A 23,064-nucleotide genomic window follows, 5' to 3' on the forward strand; every position below is an offset into this window, starting at 1 on the left:
CGGGTATGTCGGGGAACTTCTTGAGTTGCAGCAATGGTGTGAAGGACCCTTTGGAAGTTCCAGTGGTTAGATGTGATTGGCCTCGAGAAGCCTCAGCGGAAATGGGCCTCATCTCGCCTGGAGGGCAAAACCTCCTGGATTTTCTCGAGTTGCGGCAGGTGCTCTCGACTTACGACGGGGACCTCAGGGACCCGCTCTGGTGGCCTCAGGAAAGGCCAGTCCCCATGCGAGTTCCTCGGGGGCCTCTCGGGATTCCTCTCCCGTCGATGCCGGGGCCTAAGACCTTGTGTGGAGTCGGGGCCGGAACCTGAGGATTCCTCTCCAGTGCTGACATGGATCTTGGGGTACTTCTGGAGTCTCCCCAGGGGAGTCAGTCCTCATCTCGAATGCGGGCATGCACTTGCACTTTCCTCCAGAGCGGTAGCAGCAGTGTCACGCAGTCCGCCGCGTGGATCAAAGGATCTATGGTTTTCCCTCGAGTCTTTCCCACGAGGCTTTCCCACGAGGCTTTCCCACAGGGTTGTCCCACGTGCACACGTGGTGGGAGTCGATCCTCGGCTTGAACGTCAAGGCAATGCAGGGAAAACAGGTTCCTCTGGAATGAACTGACACATCTGCGCATCTCTTGGAATGGTGGCACGACCCTGGAGTTCCTCTCGCCTTTCCTGTGGAGAGCGCCTCCTCTTGAGATGCGAGGAGAACGCCGGGAATTCTTTCCCTACGAAACAGGGAAAGGATCCCTCATCTCGAGCTAGGAGGCGGAAACGGGGCTCCCCTGGATGTGTGCGGGACCCACGTGCTTCCTCTCGAGTGGAGACGGGTATGTCGGGGAACGTCTTGAGTTGCAGCAAGGGTGTGAAGGACCCTTTGGAAGTTCCAGTGGTTAGACGTGATTAGCCTCGAGAAGCCACAGTGGAAATGGGCCTCATCTCGCCTGGAGGGCAAAACCTCCTGGATTTTCTCGAGTTGCGGCAGGTGATCTAGACTTACGACGGGGACCTGAGGGACCCGCTCTGGTGGCCTCAGGAAAGGCCAGTCCCCATGCGAGTTCCCCGGGGGCCTCTCGGGATTCCTCTCCCGTCGATGCCGGGGCCTAAGACCTTGTGTGGAGTCGGGGCCGGAACCTGAGGATTCCTCTCCAGGGCTGACATGGATCTTGGGGTACTTCTGGAGTCTCCCCAGGGGAGTCAGTCCTCGTCTCGAATGCGGGCATGCACTTGCGCTTTCCTCCAGAGCGGTAGCAGCAGTGTCACGCAGTCCGCCGCGTGGATCAAAGGATCTATGGTTTTCCCTCGAGTCTTTCCCACGAGGCTTTCCCACGAGGCTTTCCCACGAGGCTTTCCCACAGGGCTGTCCCACGTGCACACGTGGTGGGAGTCGATCCTCGGCTTGAACGTCAAGGCAGTGCAGGGAAAACAGGTTCCTCTGGAATGGACTGACACATCTGGGGGACTCTTGGAATGGTGGCACGACCCTGGAGTTCCTCTCGCCTTTCCTGTGGAGAGCGCCTCCTCTTGAGATGCGACGGGAACGCCGGGAATTCTTTCCCTACGAAACAGGGAAAGGATCCCTCATCTCGAGCTAAGAGGCGGAAACGGGGCTCCCCTGGATGTGTGCGGGACCCCACGTGCTTCCTCTCGAGTGGAGACGGGTATGTCGGGGAACTTCTTGAGTTGCAGCAATGGTGTGAAGGACCCTTTGGAAGTTCCAGTGGTTAGATGTGATTGGCCTCGAGAAGCCTCAGCGGAAATGGGCCTCACCTCGCCTGGAGGGCAAAACCTCCTGGATTTTCTCGAGTTGCGGCAGGTGCTCTCGACTTACGACGGGGACCTCAGGGACCCGCTCTGGTGGCCTCAGGAAAGGCCAGTCCCCATGCGAGTTCCTCGGGGGCGTCTCGGGATTCCTCTCCCGTCGATGCCGGGGCCTAAGACCTTGTGTGGAGTCGGGGCCGGAAACTGAGGATTCCTCTCCAGTGCTGACATGGATCTTGGGGTACTTCTGGAGTCTCCCCAGGGGAGTCAGTCCTCGTCTCGAATGCGGGCATGCACTTGCGCTTTCCTCCAGAGCGGTAGCAGCAATGTCACGCAGTCCGCCGCGTGGATCAAAGGATCTATGGTTTTCCCTCGAGTCTTTCCCACGAGGCTTTCCCACGAGGCTTTCCCACAGGGCTGTCCCAGGTGCACACGTGGTGGGAGTCGATCCTCGGCTTGAACGTCAAGGCAGTGCAGGGAAAACAGGTTCCTCTGGAATGGACTGACACATCTGGGGGACTCTTGGAATGGTGTCACGACCCTGGAGTTCCTCTCGCCTTTCCTGTGGAGAGCGCCTCCTCTTGAGATGCGACGGGAACGCTGGGAATTCTTTCCCTACGAAACAGGGAAAGGATCCCTCATCTCGAGCTAGGAGGCGGAAACGGGGCTCCCCTGGATGTGTGCGGGAACCCATGTGCTTCCACTCGAGTGGAGACGGGTATGTCGGGGAACTTCTTGAGTTGCAGCAATGGTGTGAAGGACCCTTTGGAAGTTCCAGTGGTTAGATGTGATTGGCCTCGAGAAGCCTCAGCGGAAATGGGCCTCATCTCGCCTGGAGGGCAAAACCTCCTGGATTTTCTCGAGTTGCGGCAGGTGCTCTCGACTTACAACGGAGACCTCAGGGAACCGCTCTGGTGGCCGCAGGAAAGGCCAGTCCCCATGCGAGTTCCTCGGGGGCGTCTCGGGATTCCGCTCCCGTCGATGCCGGGGCCTAAGACCTTGTGTGGAGTCGGGGCCGGAACCTGAGGATTCCTCTCCAGTGCTGACATGGATCTTGGGGTACTTCTGGAGTCTCCCCAAGGGAGTCAGTCCTCGTCTCGAATGCGGGCATGCACTTGCGCTTTCCTCCAGAGCGGTAGCAGCAGTGTCACGCAGTCCGCCGCGTGGATCAAAGGATCTATGGTTTTCCCACGAGTATTTCCCACGAGTCTTTCCCACGAGGCTTTCCCACAGGGCTGTCCCACGTGCACACGTGGTGGGAGTCGATCCTCGGCTTGAACGTCAAGGCAGTGCAGGGAAAACAGGTTCCTCTGGAATGGACTGACACATCTGGGGGACTCTTGGAATGGTGTCACGACCCTGGAGTTCCTCTCGCCTTGCCTGTGGAGAGCGCCTCCTCTTGAGATGCGACGGGAACGCCGGGAATTCTTTCCCTACGAAACAGGGAAAGGATCCCTCATCTCGAGCTAGGAGGCGGAAACGGGGCTCCCCTGGATGTGTGCGGGACACCAAGTGCTTCCTCTCGAGTGGAGACGGGTATGTCGGGGAACTTCTTGAGTTGCAGCAAGGGTGTGAAGGACCCTTTGGAAGTTCCAGTGGTTAGATGTGATTGGCCTCGAGAAGCCTCAGCGGAAATGGGCCTCATCTCGCCTGGAGGGCAAAACCTCCTGGATTTTCTCGAGTTGCGGCAGGTGCTCTCGACTTACGACGGGGACCTCAGGGACCCGCTCTGGTGGCCTCAGGAAAGGCCAGTCCCCATGCGAGTTCCTCGGGGGCCTCTCGGGATTCCTCTCCCGTTGATGCCGGGGCCTAAGACCTTGTGTGGAGTCGGGGCCGGAACCTGAGGATTCCTCTCCAGTGCTGACATGGATCTTGGGGTACTTCTGGAGTCTCCCCAGGGGAGTCAGTCCTCGTCTCGAATGCGGGCATGCACTTGCGCTTTCCTCCAGAGCGGTAGCAGCAGTGTCACGCAGTCCGCCGCGTGGATCAAAGGATCTATGTTTTTCCCTCGAGTCTTTCCCACGAGGCTTTCCCACGAGGCTTTCCCACAGGGCTGTCCCACGTGCACACGTGGTGGGAGTCGATCCTCGGCTTGAACGTCAAGGCAGTGCAGGGAAAACAGGTTCCTCTGGAATGGACTGACACATCTGGGGGACTCTTGGAATGGTGTCACGACCCTGGAGTTCCTCTCGCCTTTCCTGTGGAGAGCGCCTCCTCTTGAGATGCGACTGGAACCCCGGGAATTCTTTCCCTACGAAACAGGGAAGGATCCCTCATCTCGAGCTAGGAGGCAGAAACGGGGTTCCCCTGGATGTGTGAGGGACCCCACGTGCTTCCTCTCGAGTGGAGACGGGTATGGCGGGGAACTTCTTGAGTTGCAGCAAGGGTGTGAAGGACCCTTTGGAAGTTCCAGTGGTTAGACGTGATTAGCCTCGAGAAGCCTCAGTGGAAATGGGCCTCATCTCGCCTGGAGGGCAAAACCTCCTGGATTTTCTCGAGTTGCGGCAGGTGATCTAGACTTACGACGGGGACCTGAGAGACCCGCTCTGGTGGCCTCAGGAAAGGCCAGTCCCCATGCGAGTTCCCCGGGGGCCTCTCGGGATTCCTCTCCCGTCGATGCCGGGGCCTAAGACCTTGTGTGGAGTCGGGGCCGGAACCTGAGGATTCCTCTCCAGGGCTGACATGGATCTTGGGGTAATTCTGGAGTCTCCCCAGGGGAGTCAGTCCTCGTCTCGAATGCGGGCATGCACTTGCGCTTTCCTCCAGAGCGGTAGCAGCAGTGTCACGCAGTCCGCCGCGTGGATCAAAGGATCTATGGTTTTCCCTCGAGTCTTTCCCACGAGGCTTTCCCACGAGGCTTTCCCACGAGGCTTTCCCACAGGGCTGTCCCACGTGCACACGTGGTGGGAGTCGATCCTCGGCTTGAACGTCAAGGCAGTGCAGGGAAAACAGGTTCCTCTGGAATGGACTGACACATCTGGGGGACTCTTGGAATGGTGGCACGACCCTGGAGTTCCTCTCGCCTTTCCTGTGGAGAGCGCCTCCTCTTGAGATGCGACGGGAACGCCGGGAATTCTTTCCCTACGAAACAGGGAAAGGATCCCTCATCTCGAGCTAGGAGGCGGAAACGGGGCTCCCCTGGATGTGTGCGGGACCCCACATGCTTCCTCTCGAGTGGAGACGTGTATGTCGGGGAACTTCTTGAGTTGCAGCAATGGTGTGAAGGACCCTTTGGAAGTTCCAGTGGTTAGACGTGATTGGCCTCGAGAAGCCTCAGCGGAAATGGGCCTCATCTCGCCTGGAGGGCAAAACCTCCTGGATTTTCTCGAGTTGCGGCAGGTGCTCTCGACTTACGACGGGGACCTCAGGGACCCGCTCTGGTGGCCTCAGGAAAGGCCAGTCCCCATGCGAGTTCCACGGGGGCCTCTCGGGATTCCTCTCCCGTCGATGCCGGGGCCTAAGACCTTGTGTGGAGTCGGGGCCGGAACCTGAGGATTCCTCTCCAGTGCTGACATGGATCTTGGGGTACTTCTGGAGTCTCCCCAGGGGAGTCAGTCCTCGTCTCGAATGCGGGCATGCACTTGCACTTTCCTCCAGAGAGGTAGAAGCAGTGTCACGCAGTCCGCCGCGTGGATCAAAGGATCTATGGTTTTCCCTCGAGTCTTTCCCACGAGGCTTTCCCACGAGGCTTTCCCACAGGGTTGTCCCACGTGCACACGTGGTGGGAGTCGATCCTCGGCTTGAACGTCAAGGCAGTGCAGGGAAAACAGGTTCCTCTGGAATGGACTGACACATCTGGGCATCTCTTGGAATGGTGGCACGACCCTGGAGTTCCTCTCGCCTTTCCTGTGGAGAGCGCCTCCTCTTGAGATGCGAGGAGAACGCCGGGAATTCTTTCCCTACGAAACAGGGAAAGGATCCCTCATCTCGAGCTAGGAGGCGGAAACGGGGCTCCCCTGGATGTGTGCGGGACCCACGTGCTTCCTCTCGAGTGGAGACGGGTATGGCGGGGAACTTCTTGAGTTGCAGCAAGGGTGTGAAGGACCCTTTGGAAGTTCCAGTGGTTAGACGTGATTAGCCTCGAGAAGCCTCAGTGGAAATGGGCCTCATCTCGCCTGGAGGGCAAAACCTCCTGGATTTTCTCGAGTTGCGGCAGGTGATCTAGACTTACGACGGGGACCTGAGAGACCCGCTCTGGTGGCCTCAGGAAAGGCCAGTCCCCATGCGAGTTCCCCGGGGGCCTCTCGGGATTCCTCTCCCGTCGATGCCGGGGCCTAAGTCCTTGTGTGGAGTCGGGGCCGGAACCTGAGGATTCCTCTCCAGGGCTGACATGGATCTTGGGGTACTTCTGGAGTCTCCCCAGGGGAGTCAGTCCTCGTCTCGAATGCGGGCATGCACTTGCGCTTTCCTCCAGAGCGGTAGCAGCAGTGTCACGCAGTCCGCCGCGTGGATCAAAGGATCTATGGTTTTCCCTCGAGTCTTTCCCACGAGGCTTTCCCACGAGGCTTTCCCACGAGGCTTTCCCACAGGGCTGTCCCACGTGCACACGTGGTGGGAGTCGATCCTCGGCTTGAACGTCAAGGCAGTGCAGGGAAAACAGGTTCCTCTGGAATGGACTGACACATCTGGGGGACTCTTGGAATGGTGGCACGACCCTGGAGTTCCTCTCGCCATTCCTGTGGAGAGCGCCTCCTCTTGAGATGCGACGGGAACGCCGGGAATTCTTTCCCTACGAAACAGGGAAAGGATCCCTCATCTCGAGCTAGGAGGCGGAAACGGGGCTCCCCTGGATGTGTGCGGGACACCACGTGCTTCCTCTCGAGTGGAGACGGGTATGTCGGGGAACTTCTTGAGTTGCAGCAAGGGTGTGAAGGACCCTTTGGAAGTTCCAGTGGTTAGACGTGATTGGCCTCGAGAAGCCTCAGCGGAAATGGGCCTCATCTCGCCTGGAGGGCAAAACCTCCTGGATTTTCTCGAGTTGCGGCAGGTGCTCTCGACTTACGACGGGGACCTCAGGGACCCGCTCTGGTGGCCTCAGGAAAGGCCAGTCCCCATGCGAGTTCCTCGGGGGCCTCTCGGGATTCCTCTCCCGTCGATGCCGGGGCCAGGACCCTGTGTGGAGTCGGGGCTGGAACCAGAGGATTCCTCTCCAGTGCTGACATGGATCTTGGGGTACTTCTGGAGTCTCCCCAGGGGAGTCAGTCCTCGTCTCCAATGCAGACATGCACTTGCGCTTTCCTCCAGAGCGGTAGCAGCAGTGTCACGCAGTCCGCCGCGTGGATCAAAGGATCTGTGGTTTTCCCTCGAGTCTTTCCCACGAGGCTTTCCCACGAGGCTTTCCCACAGGGCTGTCCCACGTGCACACGTGGTGGGAGTCGATCCTCGGCTTGAACGTCAAGGCAGTGAAGGGAAAACAGGTTCCTCTGGAATGGACTGACACATCTGGGGGACTCTTGGAATGGTGGCACGACCCTGGAGTTCCTCTCGCCTTTCCTGTGGAGAGCGCCTCCTCTTGAGATGCGACGGGAACGCCGGGAATTCTTTCCCTACGAAACAGGGAAAGGATCCCTCATCTCGAGCTAGCAGGCGGAAACGGGGCTCCCCTGGATGTGTGCGGGACCACACCTGCTTCCTCTCGAGTGGAGACGGGTATGTCGGTGACCTTCTTGAGTTGCAGCAAGGGTGTGAAGGACCCTTTGGAAGTTCCAGGGGTTAGATGTGATTGGCCTCGAGAAGCCTCAGCGGAAATGGGCCTCATCTCGCCTGGAGGGCAAAACCTCCTGGATTTTCTCGAGTTGCGGCAGGTGCTCTCGACTTACGACGAGGACCTCAGGGACCCGCTCTGGTGGCCTCAGGAATGGCCAGTCCCCATGCGAGTTCCTCTGGGGATTCCTCTCCCGTCGATGCCGGGGCCTAAGACCTTGTGTGGAGTCGGGGCCGGAACCTGAGGATTCCTCTCCAGTGCTGACATGGATCTTGGGGTACTTCTGGAGTCTCCCCAGGGGAGTCAGTCCTCGTCTCGAATGCGGGCATGCACTTGCGCTTTCCTCCAGAGCGGTAGCAGCAGTGTCACGCAGTCCGCCACGTGGATCAAAGGATCTATGGTTTTCCCTCGAGTCTTTCCCACGAGGCTTTCCCACGAGGCTTTCCCACAGGGCTGTCCCACGTGCACACGTGGTGGGAGTCGATCCTCGGCTTGAACGTCAAGGCAGTGCAGGGAAAACAGGTTCCTCTGGAATGGACTGACACATCTGGGGGACTATTGGAATGGTGGCACGACCCTGGAGTTCCTCTCGCCATTCCTGTGGAGAGCGCCTCCTCTTGAGATGCGACGGGAACGCCGGGAATTCTTTCCCTACGAAACAGGGAAAGGATCCCTCATCTCGAGCTAGGAGGCGGAAACGGGGCTCCCCTGGATGTGTGCGGGACACCACGTGCTTCCTCTCGAGTGGAGACGGGTATGTCGGGGAACTTCTTGAGTTGCAGCAAGGGTGTGAAGGACCCTTTGGAAGTTCCCGTGGTTAGATGTGACTGGTCTCGAGAAGCTTCAGCGGAAATGGGCCTCATCTCGCCTGGAGGGCAAAACCTCCTGGATTTTCTCGAGTTGCGGCAGGTGCTCTCGACTTACGACGGGGACCTCAGGGACCCGCTCTGGTGGCCTCAGGAAAGGCCAGTCCCCATGCGAGTTCCTCGGGGGCCTCTCGGGATTCCTCTCCCGTCGATGCCGGGGCCTAAGACCCTGTGTGGAGTCGGGGCTGGACCCAGAGGATTCCTCTCCAGTGCTGACATGGATCTTGGGGTACTTCTGGAGTCTCCCCAGGGGAGTCAGTCCTCGTCTCCAATGCGGACATGCACTTGCGCTTTCCTCCAGAGCGGTAGCAGCAGTGTCACGCAGTCCGCCGCGTGGATCAAAGGATCTATGGTTTTCCCTCGAGTCTTTCCCACGAGGCTTTCCCACGAGGCTTTCCCACAGGGCTGTCCCACGTGCACACGTGGTGGGAGTCGATCCTCGGCTTGAACGTCAAGGCAGTGAAGGGAAAACAGGTTCCTCTGGAATGGACTGACACATCTGGGGGACTCTTGGAATGGTGTCACGACCCTGGAGTTCCTCTCGCCTTTCCTGTGGAGAGCGCCTCCTCTTGAGATGCGACGGGAACGCCGGGAATTCTTTCCCTACGAAACAGGGAAAGGATCCCTCATCTCGAGCTAGCAGGCGGAAACGGGGCTCCCCTGCATGTGTGCGGGACCCCACGTGCTCCCTCTCGAGTGGAGACGGGTATGTCGGTGACCTTCTTGAGTTGCAGCAAGGGTGTGAAGGACCCTTTGTAAGTTCCAGTGGTTAGATGTGATTGGCCTCGATAAGCCTCAGCGGAAATGGGCCTCATCTCGCCTGGAGGGCAAAACCTCCTGGATTTTCTCGAGTTGCAGCAGGTGCTCTCGACTTACGACGAGGACCTCAGGGACCCGCTCTGGTGGCCTCAGGACAGGACAGTCCCCATGCGAGTTCCTCTGGGGATTCCTCTCCCGTCGATGCCGGGGCCTAAGACCTTGTGTGGAGTCGGGGCCGGAACCTGAGGATTCCTCTCCAGTGCTGACATGGATCTTGGGGTACTTCTGGAGTCTCCCCAGGGGAGTCAGTCCTCGTCTCGAATGCGGGCATGCACTTGCGCTTTCCTCCAGAGCGGTAGCAGCAGTGTCACGCAGTCCTCCACGTGGATCAAAGGATCTATGGTTTTCCCTCGAGTCTTTCCCACGAGGCTTTCCCACGAGGCTTTCCCACAGGGCTGTCCCACGTGCACACGTGGTGGGAGTCGATCCTCGGCTTGAACGTCAAGGCAGTGCAGGGAAAACAGGTTCCTCTGGAATGGACTGACACATCTGGGGGACTCTTGGAATGGTGGCACGACCCTGGAGTTCCTCTCGCCATTCCTGTGGAGAGCGCCTCCTCTTGAGATGCGACGGGAACGCCGGGAATTCTTTCCCTACGAAACAGGGAAAGGATCCCTCATCTCGAGCTAGGAGGCGGAAACGGGGCTCCCCTGGATGTGTGCGGGAGACCACGTGCTTCCTCTCGAGTGGAGACGGGTATGTCGGGGAACTTCTTGAGTTGCAGCAAGGGTGTGAAGGACCCTTTGGAAGTTCCAGTGGTTAGATGTGATTGGCCTCGAGAAGCCTCAGCGGAAATGGGCCTCATCTCGCCTGGAGGGCAAAACCTCCTGGATTTTCTCGAGTTGCGGCAGGTGCTCTCGACTTAGGACGGGGACCTCAGGGACCCGCTCTGGTGGCCTCAGGAAAGGCCAGTCCCCATGCGAGTTCCTCGGGGGCCTCTCGGGATTCCTCTCCCGTCGATGCCGGGGCCTAAGACCCTGTGTGGAGTCGGGGCTGAAACCAGAGGATTCCTCTCCAGTGCTGACATTGATCTTGGGGTACTTCTGGAGTCTCCCCAGGGGAGTCAGTCCTCGTCTCCAATGCGGACATGCACTTGCGCTTTCCTCCAGAGCGGTAGCAGCAGTGTCACGCAGTCCGCCGCGTGGATCAAAGGATCTGTGGTTTTGCCTCGAGTCTTTCCCACGAGGCTTTCCCACGAGGCTTTCCCACAGGGCTGTCCCACGTGCACACGTGGTGGGAGTCGATCCTCGGCTTGAACGTCAAGGCAGTGAAGGGAAAACAGGTTCCTCTGGAATGGACTGACACATCTGGGGGACTCTTGGAATGGTGTCACGACCCTGGAGTTCCTCTCGCCTTTCCTGTGGAGAGCGCCTCCTCTTGAGATGCGACGGGAACGCCGGGAATTCTTTCCCTACGAAACAGGGAAAGGATCCCTCATCTCGAGCTAGCAGGCGGAAACGGGGCTCCCCTGCATGTGTGCGGGACCCCACGTCCTTCCTCTCGAGTGGAGACGGGTAGGTCGGGGACCTTCTTGAGTTGCAGCAAGGGTGTGAAAGACCCTTTGGAAGTTCCAGTGGTTAGATGTGATTGGCCTCGAGAAGCCTCAGCGGAAATGGGCCTCATCTCGCCTGGAGGGCAAAACCTCCTGGATTTTCTCGAGTTGCGGCAGGTGCTCTCGACTTACGACGAGGACCTCAGGGACCCGCTCTGGTGGCCTCAGGAAAGGCCAGTCCCCATGCGAGTTCCTCTGGGGATTTCTCTCCCGTCGATGCCGGGGCCTAAGACCTTGTGTGGAGTCGGGGCCGGAACCTGAGGATTCCTCTCCAGTGCTGACATGGATCTTGGGGTACTTCTGGAGTCTCCCCAGGGGAGTCAGTCCTCGTCTCGAATGCGGGCATGCACTTGCGCTTTCCTCCAGAGCGGTAGCAGCAGTGTCACGCAGTCCGCCGCATGGATCAAAGGATCTATGGTTTTCCCTCGAGTCTTTCCCACGAGGCTTTCCCACGAGGCTTTCCCACAGGGCTGTCCCACGTGCACACGTGGTGGGAGTCGATCCTCGGCTTGAACGTCAAGGCAGTGCAGGGAAAACAGGTTCCTCTGGAATGGACTGATACATCTGGGGGACTCTTGGAATGGTGGCACGACCCTGGAGTTCCTCTCGCCTTTCCTGTGGAGAGCGCCTCCTCTTGAGATGCGACGGGAACGCCGGGAATTCTTTCCGTACGAAACAGGGAAAGGATCCCTCATCTCGAGCTAGGAGGCGGAAACGGGGCTCCCCTGGATGTGGGCGGGACCCCACGTGCTTCCTCTCGAGTGGAGACGGGTATGTCGGGGAACTTCTTGAGTTGCAGCAAGGGTGTGAAGGACCCTTTGGAAGTTCCAGTGGTTAGACGTGATTAGACTCGAGAAGCCTCAGCGGAAATGGGCCTCATCTGGCCTGGAGGGCAAAACCTCCTGGATTTTCTCGAGTTGCGGCAGGTGCTCTCGACTTACGACGAGGACCTCAGGGACCCGCTCTGGTGGCCTCAGGAAAGGCCAGTCCCCATGCGAGTTCCTCTGGGGATTTCTCTCCCGTCGATGCCGGGGCCTAAGACCTTGTGTGGAGTCGGGGCCGGAACCTGAGGATTCCTCTCCAGTGCTGAGATGGATCTTGGGGTACTTCTGGAGTCTCCCCAGGGGAGTCAGTCCTCGTCTCGAATGCGGGCATGCACTTGCGCTTTCCTCCAGAGCGGTAGCAGCAGTGTCACGCAGTCCGCCGCATGGATCAAAGGATCTATGGTTTTCCCTCGAGTCTTTCCCACGAGGCTTTCCCACGAGGCTTTCCCACAGGGCTGTCCCACGTGCACACGTGGTGGGAGTCGATCCTCGGCTTGAACGTCAAGGCAGTGCAGGGAAAACAGGTTCCTCTGGAATGGACTGATACATCTGGGGGACTCTTGGAATGGTGGCACGACCCTGGAGTTCCTCTCGCCTTTCCTGTGGAGAGCGCCTCCTCTTGAGATGCTACGGGAACGCCGGGAATTCTTTCCGTACGAAACAGGGAAAGGATCCCTCATCTCGAGCTAGGAGGCGGAAACGGGGCTCCCCTGGATGTGGGCGGGACACCACGTGCTTCCGCTCGAGTGGAGACGGTTATGTCGGGGAACTTCTTGAGTTGCAGCAAGGGTGTGAAGGACCCTTTGGAAGTTCCAGTGGTTAGACGTGATTAGACTCGAGAAGCCTCAGCGGAAATGGGCCTCATCTCGCCTGGAGGGCAAAACCTCCTGGATTTTCTCGAGTTGTGGCAGGTGCTCTCGACTTACGACGGGGACCTCAGGGAACCGCTCTGGTGGCCTCAGGAAAGGCCAGTCCCCATGCGAGTTCCTCAGGGGCCTCTCGGGATTCCTCTCCCGTCGATGCCGGGGCCTAAGACCTTGTGTGGAGTCGGGGCCGGAACCTGAGGATTCCTCTCCAGTGCTGACATGGATCTTGGGGTACTTCTGGAGTCTCCCCAGGGGAGTCAGTCCTCGTCTCGAATGCGGGCATGCACTTGCGCTTTCCTCCAGAGCGGTAGCAGCAGTGTCACGCAGTCCGCCGCGTGGATCAAAGGATCTATGGTTTTCCCTCGAGTCTTTCCCACGAGGCTTTCCCACGAGGCTTTCCCACAGGGCTGTCCCACGTGCACACGTGGTGGGAGTCGATCCTCGGCTTGAACGTCAAGGCAGTGCAGGGAAACAGGTTCCTCTGGAATGGACTGACACATCTGGGGGACTCTTGGAATGGTGTCACGACCCTGGAGTTCCTCTCGCCTTTCCTGTGGAGAGCGTCTCCTCTTGAGATGCGACGGGAACGCCGGGAATTCTTTCCCTAAGAAACGGAAATGATCCCTCATCTCGAGCTAGGGGGCGGAAACAGAGCTCCCCTGGATGTGTGCGGGACCCCACGTGCTTCCTCTCGAGTGGAGACGGGTATGTCGGGGAACTTCTTGAGTTGCAGCAAGGGTGTGAAGGACCCTTTGGAAGTTCCAGTGGTTAGATGTGATTGGCCTCGAGAAGCCTCAGCGGAAATGGGCCTCATCTCGCCTGGAGGGCAAAACCTCCTGGATTTTCTCGAGTTGCGGCAGGTGCTCTCGACTTACGACGGGGACCTCAGGGAAACGCTCTGGTGGCCTCAGGAAAGGCCAGTCCCCATGCGAGTTCCACGGGGGCCTCTCGGGATTCTTCTCCCTTCGATGCCGGGGCCTAAGACCTTGTGTGGAGTCGGGGCCGGAACCTGAGGATTCCTCTCCAGTGCTGACATGGATCTTGGGGTACTTCTGGAGTCTCTCCAGGGGAGTCAGTCCTCGTCTCGAATGCGGGCATGCACTTGCGCTTTCCTCCAGAGCGGTAGCAGCAGTGTCACGCAGTCCCCCGCGTGGATCAAAGGATCTATGGTTTTCCCTCGAGTCTTTCCCACGAGTCTTTCCCACGAGGCTTTACCACAGGGCTGTCCCACGTGCACAGGTGGTGGGAGTCGATCCTCGGCTTGAACGTCAAGGCAGTGCAGGGAAAACAGGTTCCTCTGGAATGGACTGACACATCTGGGGGACTCTTGGAATGGTGGCACGACCCTGGAGTTCCTCTCGTCTTTCCTGTGGAGAGCGCCTCCTCTTGAGTTGCGACGGGAACGCCGGGAATTCTTTCCCTACGAAACAGGGAAAGGATCACTCATCTCGAGCTAGGAGGCGGAAACGGGGCTCCCCTGGATGTGTGCCGGACCCACGTGCTTTCTCTCGAGTGGAGACGGGTATGTCGGGGAACCTCTTGAGTTGCAGCAAGGGTGTGAAATACCCTTTGGAAGTTCCAGTGGTTAGACGTGATTAGCCACGAGAAGCCTCAGCGGAAATGGGCCTCATCTCGCCTGGAGGGCAAAACCTCCTGGATTTTCTCGAGTTGCGGCAGGTGATCTAGACTTACGACGGGGACCTGAGGGACCCGCTCTGGTGGCCTCAGGAAAGGCCAGTCCCTATGCGAGTTCCCCAGGGGCCTCTCGGGATTCCTCTCCCGTCGATGCCGGGGCCTAAGACCTTGTGTGGAGTCGGGGCCGGAACCTGAGGATTCCTCTCCAGGGCTGACATGGATCTTGGGGTACTTCTGGAGTCTTCCCAGGGGAGTCAGTCCTCGTCTCGAATGCGGGCATGCACTTGCGCTTTCCTCCAGAGCGGTAGCAGCAGTGTCACGCAGTCCGCCGCGTGGATCAAAGGATCTATGGTTTTCCCTCGAGTCTTTCCCACGAGGCTTTCCCACGAGGCTTTCCCACAGGGCTGTCCCACGTGCACACGTGGTGGGAGTCGATCCTCGGCTTGAACGTCAAGGCAGTGAAGGGAAAACAGGTTCCTCTGGAATGGACTTACACATCTGGGGGACTCTTGGAATGGTGGCATGACCTTGGAGTTCCTCTCGCCTTTCCTGTGGAGAGCGCCTCCTCTTGAGATGCGACGGGAACGCCGGGAATTCTTTCCCTACGAAACATGGAAAGGATCCCTCATCTCGAGCTAGGAGGCGGAAACGGGGCTCCCCTGGATGTGTGCGGGAACCCACGTGCTTCCTCTCTAGTGGAGACGGGTATGTCGGGGAACTTCTTGAGTTGCAGCAATGGTGTGAAGGACCCTTTGGAAGTTCCAGTGGTTAGATGTGATTGGCCTCGAGAAGCCTCAGCGGAAATGGGCCTCATCTCGCCTGGAGGGCAAAACCTCCTGGATTTTCTCGAGTTGCGGCAGGTGCTCTCGACTTACGACGGGGACCTCAGGGAAACGCTCTGGTGGCCTCAGGAAAGGCCAGTCCCCATGCGAGTTCCTCGGGGGCCTCTCGGGATTCCTCTCCCGTCGATGCCGGGGCCTAAGACCTTGTGTGGACTCGGGGCCGGAACCTGAGGATTCCTCTCCAGTGCTGACATGGATTTTGGGGTACTTCTGGAGTCTCCCCAGGGGAGTCAGTCCTCGTCTCGAATGCGGGCATGCACTTGCGCTTTCCTCCAGAGCGGTAGCAGCAGTGTCACGCAGTCCGCCGCGTGGATCAAAGGATCTATGGTTTTCCCTCGAGTCTTTCCAACGAGGCTTTCCCACGAGGTTTTCCCACAGGGCTGTCCCACGTGCACACGTGGTGGGAGTCGATCCTCGGCTTGAACGTCAAGGCAGTGCAGGGAAAACAGGTTCCTCTGGAATGGACTGACACATCTGGGGGACTCTTGGAATGGTGTCACGACCCTGGAGTTCCTCTCGCCTTTCCTGTTGAGAGCGCCTCCTCTTGAGATGCGACTGGAACGCCGGGAAGTCTTTCCCTACGAAACAGGGAAGGATCCATCATCTCGAGCTAGGAGGCGGAAACGGGGCTCCCCTGGATGTGTGAGGGACACCACGTGCTTCCTCTCGAATGGAGACGGGTATGTCGGGGAACTTCTTGAGTTGCAGCAATGGTGTGAAGGACCCTTTGGAAGTTCCAGTTGTTAGATGTGATTAGCCTCGAGAAGCCTCAGCGGAAATGGGCCTCATCTCGCCTGGAGGGCAAAACCTCCTGGATTTTCTCGAGTTGCGGCAGGTGCTCTCGACTTACGACGGGGACTTCAGGGACCCGCTCTGGTGGCCTCAGGAAAGGCCAGTCCCCATGCGAGTTCCTCGGGGGCCTCTCGGGATTCCTCTCCCGTCGATGCCGGGGCCTAAGACCTTGTGTGGAGTCGGGGCCGGAACCTGAGGATTCCTCTCCAGTGCTGACATGGATCTTGGGGTACTTCTGGAGTCTCCCCAGGGGAGTCAGTCCTCGTCTCGAATGCGGGCATGCACTTGCGCTTTCCTCCAGAGCGGTAGCAGCAGTGTCACGCAGTCCGCCACGAGGATCAAAGGATCTATGGTTTTCCCTCGAGTCTTTCCCACGAGGCTTTCCCACGAGGCTTTCCCACAGGGCTGTCCCACGTGCACACGTGGTGGGAGTCGATCCTCGGCTTGAACGTCAAGGCAGTGCAGGGAAAACAGGTTCCTCTGGAATGGACTGACACATCTGGGGGACTCTTGGAATGGTGGCACGACCCTGGAGTTCCTCTCGCCATTCCTGTGGAGAGCGCCTCCTCTTGAGATGCGACGGGAACGCCGGGAATTCTTTCCCTACGAAACAGGGAAAGGATCCCTCATCTCGAGCTAGGAGGCGGAAACGGGGCTCCCCTGGATGTGTGCGGGACACCACGTGCTTCCTCTCGAGTGGAGACGGGTATGTCGGGGAACTTCTTGAGTTGCAGCAAGGGTGTGAAGGACCCTTTGGAAGTTCCAGTGGTTAGACGTGATTGGCCTCGAGAAGCCTCAGCGGAAATGGGCCTCATCTCGCCTGGAGGGCAAAACCTCCTGGATTTTCTCGAGTTGCGGCAGGTGCTCTCGACTTACGACGGGGACCTCAGGGACCCGCTCTGGTGGCCTCAGGAAAGGCCAGTCCCCATGCGAGTTCCTCGGGGGCCTCTCGGGATTCCTCTCCCGTCGATGCCGGGGCCAGGACCCTGTGTGGAGTCGGGGCTGGAACCAGAGGATTCCTCTCCAGTGCTGACATGGATCTTGGGGTACTTCTGGAGTCTCCCCAGGGGAGTCAGTCCTCGTCTCCAATGCAGACATGCACTTGCGCTTTCCTCCAGAGCGGTAGCAGCAGTGTCACGCAGTCCGCCGCGTGGATCAAAGGATCTGTGGTTTTCCCTCGAGTCTTTCCCACGAGGCTTTCCCACGAGGCTTTCCCACAGGGCTGTCCCACGTGCACACGTGGTGGGAGTCGATCCTCGGCTTGAACGTCAAGGCAGTGAAGGGAAAACAGGTTCCTCTGGAATGGACTGACACATCTGGGGGACTCTTGGAATGGTGGCACGACCCTGGAGTTCCTCTCGCCTTTCCTGTGGAGAGCGCCTCCTCTTGAGATGCGACGGGAACGCCGGGAATTCTTTCCCTACGAAACAGGGAAAGGATCCCTCATCTCGAGCTAGCAGGCGGAAACGGGGCTCCCCTGGATGTGTGCGGGACCACACCTGCTTCCTCTCGAGTGGAGACGGGTATGTCGGTGACCTTCTTGAGTTGCAGCAAGGGTGTGAAGGACCCTTTGGAAGTTCCAGTGGTTAGATGTGATTGGCCTCGAGAAGCCTCAGCGGAAATGGGCCTCATCTCGCCTGGAGGGCAAAACCTCCTGGATTTTCTCGAGTTGCGGCAGGTGCTCTCGACTTACGACGAGGACCTGAGGGACCCGCTCTGGTGGCCTCAGGAATGGCCAGTCCCCATGCGAGTTCCTCTGGGGATTCCTCTCCCGTCGATGCCGGGGCCTAAGACCTTGTGTGGAGTCGGGGCCGGAACCTGAGGATTCCTCTCCAGTGCTGACATGGATCTTGGGGTACTTCTGGAGTCTCCCCAGGGGAGTCAGTCCTCGTCTCGAATGCGGGCATGCACTTGCGCTTTCCTCCAGAGCGGTAGCAGCAGTGTCACGCAGTCCGCCACGTGGATCAAAGGATCTATGGTTTTCCCTCGAGTCTTTCCCACGAGGCTTTCCCACGAGGCTTTCCCACAGGGCTGTCCCACGTGCACACGTGGTGGGAGTCGATCCTCGGCTTGAACGTCAAGGCAGTGCAGGGAAAACAGGTTCCTCTGGAATGGACTGACACATCTGGGGGACTATTGGAATGGTGGCACGACCCTGGAGTTCCTCTCGCCATTCCTGTGGAGAGCGCCTCCTCTTGAGATGCGACGGGAACGCCGGGAATTCTTTCCCTACGAAACAGGGAAAGGATCCCTCATCTCGAGCTAGGAGGCGGAAACGGGGCTCCCCTGGATGTGTGCGGGACACCACGTGCTTCCTCTCGAGTGGAGACGGGTATGTCGGGGAACTTCTTGAGTTGCAGCAAGGGTGTGAAGGACCCTTTGGAAGTTCCCGTGGTTAGATGTGACTGGTCTCGAGAAGCTTCAGCGGAAATGGGCCTCATCTCGCCTGGAGGGCAAAACCTCCTGGATTTTCTCGAGTTGCGGCAGGTGCTCTCGACTTACGACGGGGACCTCAGGGACCCGCTCTGGTGGCCTCAGGAAAGGCCAGTCCCCATGCGAGTTCCTCGGGGGCCTCTCGGGATTCCTCTCCCGTCGATGCCGGGGCCTAAGACCCTGTGTGGAGTCGGGGCTGGACCCAGAGGATTCCTCTCCAGTGCTGACATGGATCTTGGGGTACTTCTGGAGTCTCCCCAGGGGAGTCAGTCCTCGTCTCCAATGCGGACATGCACTTGCGCTTTCCTCCAGAGCGGTAGCAGCAGTGTCACGCAGTCCGCCGCGTGGATCAAAGGATCTATGGTTTTCCCTCGAGTCTTTCCCACGAGGCTTTCCCACGAGGCTTTCCCACAGGGCTGTCCCACGTGCACACGTGGTGGGAGTCGATCCTCGGCTTGAACGTCAAGGCAGTGAAGGGAAAACAGGTTCCTCTGGAATGGACTGACACATCTGGGGGACTCTTGGAATGGTGGCACGACCCTGGAGTTCCTCTCGCCTTTCCTGTGGAGAGCGCCTCCTCTTGAGATGCGACGGGAACGCCGGGAATTCTTTCCCTACGAAACAGGGAAAGGATCCCTCATCTCGAGCTAGCAGGCGGAAACGGGGCTCCCCTGCATGTGTGCGGGACCCCACGTGCTCCCTCTCGAGTGGAGACGGGTATGTCGGTGACCTTCTTGAGTTGCAGCAAGGGTGTGAAGGACCCTTTGTAAGTTCCAGTGGTTAGATGTGATTGGCCTCGATAAGCCTCAGCTTAAATGGGCCTCATCTCGCCTGGAGGGCAAAACCTCCTGGATTTTCTCGAGTTGCAGCAGGTGCTCTCGACTTACGACGAGGACCTCAGGGACCCGCTCTGGTGGCCTCAGGACAGGACAGTCCCCATGCGAGTTCCTCTGGGGATTCCTCTCCCGTCGATGCCGGGGCCTAAGACCTTGTGTGGAGTCGGGGCCGGAACCTGAGGATTCCTCTCCAGTGCTGACATGGATCTTGGGGTACTTCTGGAGTCTCCCCAGGGGAGTCAGTCCTCGTCTCGAATGCGGGCATGCACTTGCGCTTTCCTCCAGAGCGGTAGCAGCAGTGTCACGCAGTCCGCCACGTGGATCAAAGGATCTATGGTTTTCCCTCGAGTCTTTCCCACGAGGCTTTCCCACGAGGCTTTCCCACAGGGCTGTCCCACGTGCACACGTGGTGGGAGTCGATCCTCGGCTTGAACGTCAAGGCAGTGCAGGGAAAACAGGTTCCTCTGGAATGGACTGACACATCTGGGGGACTCTTGGAATGGTGGCACGACCCTGGAGTTCCTCTCGCCATTCCTGTGGAGAGCGCCTCCTCTTGAGATGCGACGGGAACGCCGGGAATTCTTTCCCTACGAAACAGGGAAAGGATCCCTCATCTCGAGCTAGGAGGCGGAAACGGGGCTCCCCTGGATGTGTGCGGGACACCACGTGCTTCCTCTCGAGTGGAGACGGGTATGTCGGGGAACTTCTTGAGTTGCAGCAAGGGTGTGAAGGACCCTTTGGAAGTTCCAGTGGTTAGATGTGATTGGCCTCGAGAAGCCTCAGCGGAAATGGGCCTCATCTCGCCTGGAGGGCAAAACCTCCTGGATTTTCTCGAGTTGCGGCAGGTGCTCTCGACTTAGGACGGGGACCTCAGGGACCCGCTCTGGTGGCCTCAGGAAAGGCCAGTCCCCATGCGAGTTCCTCGGGGGCCTCTCGGGATTCCTCTCCCGTCGATGCCGGGGCCTAAGACCCTGTGTGGAGTCGGGGCTGAAACCAGAGGATTCCTCTCCAGTGCTGACATTGATCTTGGGGTACTTCTGGAGTCTCCCCAGGGGAGTCAGTCCTCGTCTCCAATGCGGACATGCACTTGCGCTTTCCTCCAGAGCGGTAGCAGCAGTGTCACGCAGTCCGCCGCGTGGATCAAAGGATCTGTGGTTTTGCCTCGAGTCTTTCCCACGAGGCTTTCCCACGAGGCTTTCCCACAGGGCTGTCCCACGTGCACACGTGGTGGGAGTCGATCCTCGGCTTGAACGTCAAGGCAGTGAAGGGAAAACAGGTTCCTCTGGAATGGACTGACACATCTGGGGGACTCTTGGAATGGTGTCACGACCCTGGAGTTCCTCTCGCCTTTCCTGTGGAGAGCGCCTCCTCTTGAGATGCGACGGGAACGCCGGGAATTCTTTCCCTACGAAACAGGGAAAGGATCCCTCATCTCGAGCTAGCAGGCGGAAACGGGGCTCCCCTGCATGTGTGCGGGACCCCACGTCCTTCCTCTCGAGTGGAGACGGGTAGGTCGGGGACCTTCTTGAGTTGCAGCAAGGGTGTGAAAGACCCTTTGGAAGTTCCAGTGGTTAGTTGTGATTGGCCTCGATAAGCCTCAGCGGAAATGGGCCTCATCTCGCCTGGAGGGCAAAACCTCCTGGATTTTCTCGAGTTGCGGCAGGTGCTCTCGACTTACGACGAGGACCTCAGGGACCCGCTCTGGTGGCCTCAGGAAAGGCCAGTCCCCATGCGAGTTCCTCTGGGGATTTCTCTCCCGTCGATGCCGGGGCCTAAGACCTTGTGTGGAGTCGGGGCCGGAACCTGAGGATTCCTCTCCAGTGCTGACATGGATCTTGGGGTACTTCTGGAGTCTCCCCAGGGGAGTCAGTCCTCGTCTCGAATGCGGGCATGCACTTGCGCTTTCCTCCAGAGCGGTAGCAGCAGTGTCACGCAGTCCGCCGCATGGATCAAAGGATCTATGGTTTTCCCTCGAGTCTTTCCCACGAGGCTTTCCCACGAGGCTTTCCCACAGGGCTGTCCCACGTGCACACGTGGTGGGAGTCGATCCTCGGCTTGAACGTCAAGGCAGTGCAGGGAAAACAGGTTCCTCTGGAATGGACTGATACATCTGGGGGACTCTTGGAATGGTGGCACGACCCTGGAGTTCCTCTCGCCTTTCCTGTGGAGAGCGCCTCCTCTTGAGATGCGACGGGAACGCCGGGAATTCTTTCCGTACGAAACAGGGAAAGGATCCCTCATCTCGAGCTAGGAGGCGGAAACGGGGCTCCCCTGGATGTGGGCGGGACCCCACGTGCTTCCTCTCGAGTGGAGACGGGTATGTCGGGGAACTTCTTGAGTTGCAGCAAGGGTGTGAAGGACCCTTTGGAAGTTCCAGTGGTTAGACGTGATTAGACTCGAGAAGCCTCAGCGGAAATGGGCCTCATCTGGCCTGGAGGGCAAAACCTCCTGGATTTTCTCGAGTTGCGGCAGGTGCTCTCGACTTACGACGAGGACCTCAGGGACCCGCTCTGGTGGCCTCAGGAAAGGCCAGTCCCCATGCGAGTTCCTCTGGGGATTTCTCTCCCGTCGATGCCGGGGCCTAAGACCTTGTGTGGAGTCGGGGCCGGAACCTGAGGATTCCTCTCCAGTGCTGAGATGGATCTTGGGGTACTTCTGGAGTCTCCCCAGGGGAGTCAGTCCTCGTCTCGAATGCGGGCATGCACTTGCGCTTTCCTCCAGAGCGGTAGCAGCAGTGTCACGCAGTCCGCCGCATGGATCAAAGGATCTATGGTTTTCCCTCGAGTCTTTCCCACGAGGCTTTCCCACGAGGCTTTCCCACAGGGCTGTCCCACGTGCACACGTGGTGGGAGTCGATCCTCGGCTTGAACGTCAAGGCAGTGCAGGGAAAACAGGTTCCTCTGGAATGGACTGATACATCTGGGGGACTCTTGGAATGGTGGCACGACCCTGGAGTTCCTCTCGCCTTTCCTGTGGAGAGCGCCTCCTCTTGAGATGCGACGGGAACGCCGGGAATTCTTTCCGTACGAAACAGGGAAAGGATCCCTCATCTCGAGCTAGGAGGCGGAAACGGGGCTCCCCTGGATGTGGGCGGGACACCACGTGCTTCCGCTCGAGTGGAGACGGGTATGTCGGGGAACTTCTTGAGTTGCAGCAAGGGTGTGAAGGACCCTTTGGAAGTTCCAGTGGTTAGACGTGATTAGACTCGAGAAGCCTCAGCGGAAATGGGCCTCATCTCGCCTGGAGGGCAAAACCTCCTGGATTTTCTCGAGTTGTGGCAGGTGCTCTCGACTTACGACGGGGACCTCAGGGAACCGCTCTGGTGGCCTCAGGAAAGGCCAGTCCCCATGCGAGTTCCTCAGGGGCCTCTCGGGATTCCTCTCCCGTCGATGCCGGGGCCTAAGACCTTGTGTGGAGTCGGGGCCGGAACCTGAGGATTCCTCTCCAGTGCTGACATGGATCTTGGGGTACTTCTGGAGTCTCCCCAGGGGAGTCAGTCCTCGTCTCGAATGCGGGCATGCACTTGCGCTTTCCTCCAGAGCGGTAGCAGCAGTGTCACGCAGTCCGCCGCGTGGATCAAAGGATCTATGGTTTTCCCTCGAGTCTTTCCCACGAGGCTTTCCCACGAGGCTTTCCCACAGGGCTGTCCCACGTGCACACGTGGTGGGAGTCGATCCTCGGCTTGAACGTCAAGGCAGTGCAGGGAAACAGGTTCCTCTGGAATGGACTGACACATCTGGGGGACTCTTGGAATGGTGTCACGACCCTGGAGTTCCTCTCGCCTTTCCTGTGGAGAGCGTCTCCTCTTGAGATGCGACGGGAACGCCGGGAATTCTTTCCCTACGAAACGGAAATGATCCCTCATCTCGAGCTAGGGGGCGGAAACAGAGCTCCCCTGGATGTGTGCGGGACCCCACGTGCTTCCTCTCGAGTGGAGACGGGTATGTCGGGGAACTTCTTGAGTTGCAGCAAGGGTGTGAAGGACCCTTTGGAAGTTCCAGTGGTTAGATGTGATTGGCCTCGAGAAGCCTCAGCGGAAATGGGCCTCATCTCGCCTGGAGGGCAAAACCTCCTGGATTTTCTCGAGTTGCGGCAGGTGATCTAGACTTACGACGGGGACCTGAGGGACCCGCTCTGGTGGCCT

Source organism: Ovis canadensis, chromosome 15 (assembly GCF_042477335.2).
Source record: "Ovis canadensis isolate MfBH-ARS-UI-01 breed Bighorn chromosome 15, ARS-UI_OviCan_v2, whole genome shotgun sequence".
In the NCBI taxonomy this organism is placed as follows: Eukaryota; Metazoa; Chordata; class Mammalia; order Artiodactyla; family Bovidae; genus Ovis; species Ovis canadensis.